Here is an 8,745-nt window from a genome sequence, read left to right on the forward strand (position 1 = left end):
CTAAAACCGAATTTTCAAATAAAAACTCCCAAAATAAAAATACAATCTTCACTTCAACACATATCTTCCACATCCATAATGCCCAAAATGTCATTGATGTCAAATATGATCTGAAAATGATATTAGATTTAATCAGGCTAAATAATCCCAAATTAACTCATTTTAGGAATATTAGTCCAATAAAGTCTAAAACACTAAACCATGTCAAACAAAGTCCATTAGGCACCAAGAATCATCAATCATACTAAATTAAGGTTATGAATAGTATGTAAGTTATTGTTCATCAAATACCCCCACACTTAACCTTTTGCACTCCTGGGCAAAATCAAGAAATAAGGTTATGTTAACCAATATGCATCAAAGTGAGTCATGCAAGAAGGTCATAAAAACTAGAAAATGAAACACCTAAGAAAATCACATACTTCACAATGAAAACTAGGAAATGCAATGAAATGGGCAAAATCAAACACACAAGAGTAAAGAATCAAATCAAGATATCCATGAACGTCATCCAATGAATTCAAGTATGCCACGAAACCAATCAAACCAAGAGGTGAGTCACAACAATGATAGAACCTCACAAGGTATGCTCTCTAAAGTGTTTACACTCATGTGTCTTAGGTTGCAAGTGTTTACACTCAAAACACTTCATGAAAACAAACACAACCATAGGCTTGACAAGCCTCTAACATCAACATCATAAGCACATGCACATAGAGATCAAAAGGACTTTTCAAGGTTGTAATGGGGCCAAGGGCAAGGTAGGATAAATATGGGATATGTAGGTAAAACCAAATGACGACCGTACCTCACCCGGGCGAGGACCAGATAGGTATTTTGACCAGTTTTTGATGGATTTGTCGCTTGAGCGACAGTCGCTCACTTGGGCGAGAGTCAGGAATATAATTGAGTCTGTTTTCATGAGTCTGTCGCTTAAGCGATAGTCTCTCGCTTGAGTGAGAGACAAATAGTATTTTTTATTGTTTCTGATTGGTTGATTGCTTAGGCAATAGCCCTAGCTTGGGTGTGAAGTTTATTTATACTTGGGAAAGACCATGACTCAGATGATTTAGTCTAGTGCCAAAATTGACAAACTTATACAAGTACCTTTGTTCTTGCGCCTATTTTAGGGCCAGCTTTCCGACTGTGATATCGTGATTAGGGCAATACCCAAAAATTATTACATGATACCATGAAGCGAGGTCTTCTGACCGTAAGAGGCTTGACCATGTGGTCGTCCAGAATATCCAGCGATGGTTCACAGTGGTAAGGATGTTATTCCACTATTACGTAATGACGTAAGATCGGGTCCCACATGAAGCATTCGTTTGAGAGATGTCTTAGGTTGAGCTGATCATATAAGAGAATGATTAAAAGATTTAATCGGCTAACCTCGGTTAGTGTGCATACTCATTATGGATAATGAAGTAGTGGAGAGGAAATTTACGGGAGACGAACGAGCCCCGAGATGTTGAGAGGGACAGTGATGGCACTGGTTCGTCAGCAAAGTCTTGAGGGAGAGTCTAGGTTAGACGAGTCCCTTGTATTCCTGGATGAGGTATTCTGTTGGATCAGACAGTTCTCACAGTGCAAACTAGACGATCTCTGACAATCCCTCTTTGCAATCAGGATCGATGAGAGGGATGCCCAGAAAGTGTTTGATATGACACTATCCTAAAAAAGACAGTTCTTTGGAACAGATCGTTCATATATCCTTGCGAGGAATAGTTTGGTGTATTCAAATTGGCTTGTTATGGGACCTGTACTCTCGTTTATTTCCGAATGGTTTATTAGGAGGATATTGGTGTAAGGATGGATGAAATAAACATAGGATTCATACATTGAGCTCAACATTGAGCTCGTGGATATTAATCCTCATTGTTTGAGTTATAACGTCATTCATCATTTACATTTATGTATGTGATATATATATATATATATATATATTGTGTATGTTTTTGTGTCTGACTGGATGTAATATTTTGTATAATTCCACGCTGTGAATGAGTAATATTCATTAGATGTCTTACTCCCTTTTCTTTCTATTTGTCTCTACTTCGCGTTTTGTTCAGATGGATTGTACTGCTAGGATTCGGAGTTACCGCTTCTCGATGTCCCAGGATGGGGCATGGAGGATATAGGGAGACCATTACACCTACATAGGCCCTTGTGTCTTAGAGTTGGAGATGGTATGCGACGGATCTACGATGCGCTTTCCATACCATCATGAGGAGTTTGAGGCTTCCTTTACCTTGCCTGCTCGAAGGTTGGCACCTGTTGTGTCGTCGACTCAATCTGTGACCCCTCAAGGACCAGATGTTGTAGAGCCTTCCAGGAGGCGACGAACTTGGAATGACGTGATCAGTTCCCCAATATGGAGGAGAGCCACTCGGCGGATGATGCTAGACCTCCAGGCGGATGCAAGATTGGTGACTTCGTCGCATCATTCGTCTTATGACCCAATGGAGGAGATGGCGATGGAGGAAATGAAGCCAGTAGCTGAAGAGGATGACTGTGTGGAATTTATCAATATCGAGGACTCCATTCAGGTTGTCAACCTCTCGTTCGACTATGAGATGGACGAGGACCCGAGCGAGTATTCCAGCACATCCGCAGACGCTAGAGCTAGCCGCTAGGAGATATTTCCATTTCTATTTTGCTTTTTGATTAGGGTACTTGTGTAGGTATTTATTTTTGTGAGTAGTTTTATTTGGGCGACGATTAGGATTCTGCCTTGTATTTCGTACCAACATTTTCCGATATTCTAATGAATTAATTCGAAATTATATTGAGTTATTTTTTGTTACCATTATGTAACGGTTTTTTATTTTCCGCATTGTTTGTTACTTAAAGCGATGTTCCAAAAATGAAACGAATATAGGGAAATAAATTTTATATGACTTCATTATTCAAATTTTTTTATACCCATTTTGGAGTCATTTTCGGGGTGTTACACATATTTTAGTGACAGACTTAGAGGATGGCCTCTTACGACACGAGTTCGTTAAATATTCAGACCTCACAATGGAAGAACTCTGATCTAAGGCTTAACCATTTATCAATATGGAAGAAACCCATCTTAACCGCCCGCCCACCGAGCATAGAGAATACCAACTCCCCTTACGGGAAGCCAAACGCCCAAAAACACACGAACACCATCGAGTTGGCCCACCCCGACCGCCCAAAAAACATAAATACACCCCCTCCCCCTCAATGCTAATCGCACTAGAATCTAGCAAGAAGTTATGGCCACCCACCTAGTCCAGCTCCCCAAACCTTATCCGGGAAGGAAATTAGGGAACCAAGACTGCTCCAAATATTACGATTTTCACACATTCTTTAGACACTATTGAAGACCTGATTCAAGGAGGACATCTCCGACAATTTATTGCTCAGACCCGCCAAGAGTGATCACCACTTGTACGTCAATCTAGTCCTCCTAGGAGATGTCCCCTCCCTAAACGCAACAAAAACGCCTTCCAAACAGAGACCGGGGAGACCGATATCGTGCCAACAATAGGCGACAACGGAGTCCGGTGGACATCATTCGCCGTTGGCGGTACATCTAGGGCAACCTAGAAAAGGTATGTCCAGAAAGTTATGCAGTCAACTATCTGAAAACCTCGCCAGTATCAAGACCATCAGGCAGCACCCACGATCTCTTTCGACGACCGTGATTATGAAGGCGTCATTCGCAGTCATGACGTTCCCCTCATCATCACCACCAAAATGAACAATAAAAAGGTGGGACTTTTGTTTGTCGACCAGGGCTGTATCATGTTTCAAGATCTATTCACAAAGGTGGAACTCAAAGATATGGATTTTTTGCCTTATGATGGACAACTTGTCGGTTTCACTAGACAGAGAATCACTCCCTGAGGCTATGTTGATATATGGTTGTGGGTCGGAGAGGAACCTCTAACCCGGACGATTCAAGCAAAGTTCCTAGTTATAGACCATGTCTCGGCCTACAATGCCATACTCGGGCGACCGACGCTCAAAAATATCGAAGCTATAGTCTCCACCTTGCATCTCTACATTAAATTTCTTTCATCCGACCTTAGGGTATGCACAGTTAGGGGAGACCAATAGAGTGCAAGGAGTTACTATCAGACGAGTCTCCAGTCGAACCACGCTTCAGTATAGGCGCCACCCCCAGAAAAAAACAGCATGGTGTGCACCTAGTGGAGCTAAATGCGGAAGAGCTACATCCTTAGCTAGAAGGAGAAAAAACCTCCATTCAACTTGGCCCTTCAAAATAAAATCTGGTATATATCGGCCGTACTCTCGATGAAGCTCAGAAATCCAAACTAATCAAGTGCCTGAAAACCAACAGGGATATTTTTGCCTGGTACACTGCGGATATGCATGGAATCGACCCCTCAGTCGCCTGCCATCGACTCACGACAAATCCAAGGGCGAAACCAGTGACCTAGAAGAAAAGAAAGATGAGTCTTTTATGGATGCTTTTTCTGGATATAATACTATCCTCATGTACCCCCTTAGATCAAGAGAAGACTGTCTTCATTAAACCTAAGGCGTCTTATTGTTATACAGTTATGCCATTCGGTCTGAAAAATGCAAGGGCCACATACTAGAGAATGATGAACATCGTTTTTGGGGATCAGATTAGGAAGATCATAGAGGTCTATATGAACAATATGATCACCAAGATTCTGCCAACGGAAGATCATATGACTATCTTGAATGTCATTTTTTGCCGATTGCGCAAGTTTAATATGCGCCTCAACCCACACAAGTGTACATTCGGAGTCGAAGCCGACAAGTTCTTGAGATTTCTACTAACAAGCTGGGGTATTGAGGCCAACCCAACAAAGTGTGAAGCAGTTATAGACACGCGTAGCACGAGATCAGTAAAAGAAGTCAAGCAACTTAATGGTCGGTTGGAGGCCTTGGCCAGGTTTCTTCTGGCATCCGCCAAACACTCCCTCCCACTTTTTCAGCTCCTAAAACAACAACATTTTCACTTGGTCGAAAGATTGTGAACTAGTGTTCCAAACTTTCAAGCAATACATGACTGCGCCTCTCGTGCTTTCTAAGCCTAAACTTCACCAGCAAGGCGATACAAAGCCCAGAACTCACGTATCAGAAGTTGGAAAAGGTTGCTTATGCCATCAGATTTTGCACAACCTGGAACTAGTCGGGCGAATGATCTCCTGCTCTATCGAGCTCTCACAATTTGATATCCAATATGAGCCAAGAACAGCCATCAAAAGCCAAGTACTACCAGACTTCGTCTCCGAGCTAACCGCGCAACCTGGTAGTTTTGAGCAAATGTGGACTAACTACGTCGACGGTTCATCAAATCCCCGGGGCAGTGGAGCAGGGGTCTTGTTAGATAACGGCCAAGGAATGGCAATTGAGCACTCACTCACGTTCACCCTCCCTACATTAAACAATCAAGCATAATATTAAGCATGCATTATTGGTCTGCAGTTGGCCAGAGAAATTGGGGCAGAAAAGGTCTCCATATGCAGTGACTCCCAACTTGCAGTCTCTCAAATTATGGGTACCTACCAGAGAAAAGATGTGTTACTCGGAAAGTACTTGGCCAAGGTTAAGGAACTAGTGGCCAAGATCGAAATGGCCTCCATCCAACACGTCCCTAGGGAGCAGAATATTCGGGCAGACATTTTGTCAAAATAAGCAAGCACAAAGAGCTTGGGTAACAACAGATCGGTGGTGCAAGGGACAATCCTACAACCCATTGTCATGGCCATCGAGCAAATACATATCCCACATGATTGGACCGACCCAATCATCAGATACTTGACCAACAGCGACTTGTCGACAGATCAGAAAGATAGGCAAAGGTTCCCCAAGCACAGTTCGTGGTTCATAATAGTGCAAGGTTGTTTGTACCACTAAGGCTTTTCTACTTCAATGCTTAAATGCCTCGGCCCCAATAGAGCTCGATATGTCCTCCAAGAAATCCATGAAGGAAGTTGCGGTCATCATCTCGGTGCAGCATCACTAACCAAGAAGGTACTCCAAGGCGGATAATAGTGGTCGACCATGGAAAGAGATAATAGAAGGTACACCAAAAAATGCACACTATCCCAGTTGTTCGCCGACCTCCACAAAGCTCCACCTGAAGAGCTAACAACCACAATGACCTTGTGGCTATTTTGTAGTTGGGGTATGGACATTCTAAGACCATTCCCACCAGCAACCCGACAACTTAAATTTCTGATAGTGGTGGTCGACTACTTCACCAAATGGGTCGAAGTTGAGCCTTTGACAAACATCATGGTGGCCAACATTTGAAAATTTACTTAGAGGAATATCATTACACGGTTCGGGATGCCCATTTCAATTGTCAGTGACAATGGAACTCAATTTTCCGACCGCAAGTTCAGGGAACTGTTGTCGAGCCTCCACATTAAGCAGCACTTCACTTCAGTTGAACACCCTCAGACAAATGGTCAGGTGGAAGCGGCTAACAAAGTCCTCCCACGAGGGATAAAAAGTAGACTGTAAGAAGTCAAAGGAGCATGGCTGGAACAGTTGCATCATGTCCTGTGGGCTTACCGCACAACTCCTCACTCCATCACTATAGAATCACCTTTTAACCTCACTTACGGGGCCAAAGCTATGATCTCGACAGAGATTGACGAGCCCACATGGCGAATAATGCACTTTGATAAATCCGCCAACTCGACTATCTTGAGACACGACCTAGATTGGATAGAAGAGAAGAGAGACCGACCCAGAATCAGAGAAACCGCCATCAAAAGAAGGACCACTGAAAAGTATAACAGAATTGTGATGCCATGACATTTTGAAGCAAGCAGTTTAAAGCTCAAGATGGTTGATGTCGGCAAGGCAAAAGTCAAGCTAGCACCCAAATGGGAAGGACCCTATCAGATAACCAACAAAACCGGCAAAGGAGCGTACAAACTCGAAGAACTGGCAGAGAAGGAGATCCCCCGTACTTGGAACGCGACGAACCTACGACACTTTTTTGCTTAGAAAAATGCAAATCATATGCCAGACCTTTTAACGGTTGAGCAAATGATGTAATCAAACCCAACTTATAGGGTAACGAGGTATTGTTCAGATCTATTTTACAGACCGCTCTTGGTCGCCATCAGCATACCCCTCAGTGGCGAGGGTCAGTCCCTCTTGACGGCGGTTCATCCTACAAACCCAAGCCAGGATCAAGTCCTCTTGGTCGCCAACAGCATGCCCCTCAGAGGCGTGGGCCAGTCCCCCATGACGGTGGTTCATCCTATACACCCAAGCCATGACCAAGTCCTCTTGGTCACCAACAGCATGCCCCACAAAGACGTGGGCCAATCCCCCCTAACGGCGGTTCATCCTATACACCCAAGCCATGACCAAGTCCTCTTGGTCGCCAACAACATGCCCCTCAAATACATGGGCCAGCCCCCCCTAACGGCGGTTCATCCTATAAACCCAAGCCAGAACCAAGTCCTCTTGGTCGCCAACAGTATGCCCCTTAGAGGCATGGGCCAATCACCCACTCAAGATAGCCCAACCTAAATTCAAGTCCATTTATTATTTGACTCGCTGGACGTTCAACACGTTCGAGTTCATTATTATTTGAGTCCCTAGAGGTTCCACCTTTGTTCAAATTCAAGTCCAATTATTATTTAATTCGTCGGACGTTCAACATGTTCGAATTCATTATTATTTGAGTCCCCGGACATTCAACCCTTGTTCAAATTCATGTCCATTTATTATTTGATTCACTAGATGTTCAACACATTCGAGTTCATTATTATTTGAAAAAGTAAAGAGATAATGATTGCTCGGCAACAAAACAAGATAAGGAAAAAAATTTCATTCATTACAGATCATATAAAAACCAACCTATTACATTAAGAGAGAAAAAAAAGAGGTTTACACCCCTCATTGCCCCTACCCGAGACTGGAAGTTTCATTAGGTCGTCTCAATCATCATCAATCAACTCCCCTTCAGGGGTGACCTTGGCATCTAACCTGGTCCAAGAGAAGTCAACATCAGGAAAGACCAATCGGACTTGGTCGAAGGCATTATCCCATCCCGCATTGGCCACCGCAACAACGTCATCCTCCAAGTCTTGGTAAGATGCCTTCAACTGAGCCAACTCCTTAGTTAGCCGGACAATGTCGCCTTTGTTCGTCTCTTATCGTTCCTCGGCCAACTGTAACTTGGTCCCAAGTTGACGCATCTCCTCTCCAGCTCGGCCAAGGCGGTCACAGAGGGCCTCTATCTCCTGTTTGGCCGCCCCCATATCAACCTGGGCTTGCAGCACCGTCTCCCAAGCATCTCAGAGTTGGAGTGTCATTGCTGATAGCTGCTCACCGGCAGTCAGGTTCTACTCATCCTGGACCTTCAATGCTTTGGCATAGTTCTTCTCTATCTCATGTAGGTCAGCCGAATGCCACTCTTTGAGCTTGTCTAGAGCATTCTCTCCGACTCGGGTGGCCAGTACCACCTGCCTCCCGAACTCTCCTCAACATATCGGTCACCGACATGGCATTTATTGACTCTAGAACCCTAGGGTTGAGTAGGCCATTTTCAACCGCCTTGGGAATACGGTACATAAAGGAAGGCTTGATGGAAGCTTTCCCTTTGCCACCTCCAAGGGACTTCCCCTTAGCTAAATTCTCAGTACGGGGAGTAGGGGCAGCTTCATCCTCGGTCAGATCGACTGGATGGACGTCAGTCGGGGCGGGCACGACTAGAGTCGGATGTTCAGAACGTATAGGTACAGT

Source organism: Lupinus angustifolius, chromosome LG14 (genome assembly GCF_001865875.1).
Source record: "Lupinus angustifolius cultivar Tanjil chromosome LG14, LupAngTanjil_v1.0, whole genome shotgun sequence".
Lineage (NCBI taxonomy): Eukaryota > Viridiplantae > Streptophyta > Magnoliopsida > Fabales > Fabaceae > Lupinus > Lupinus angustifolius.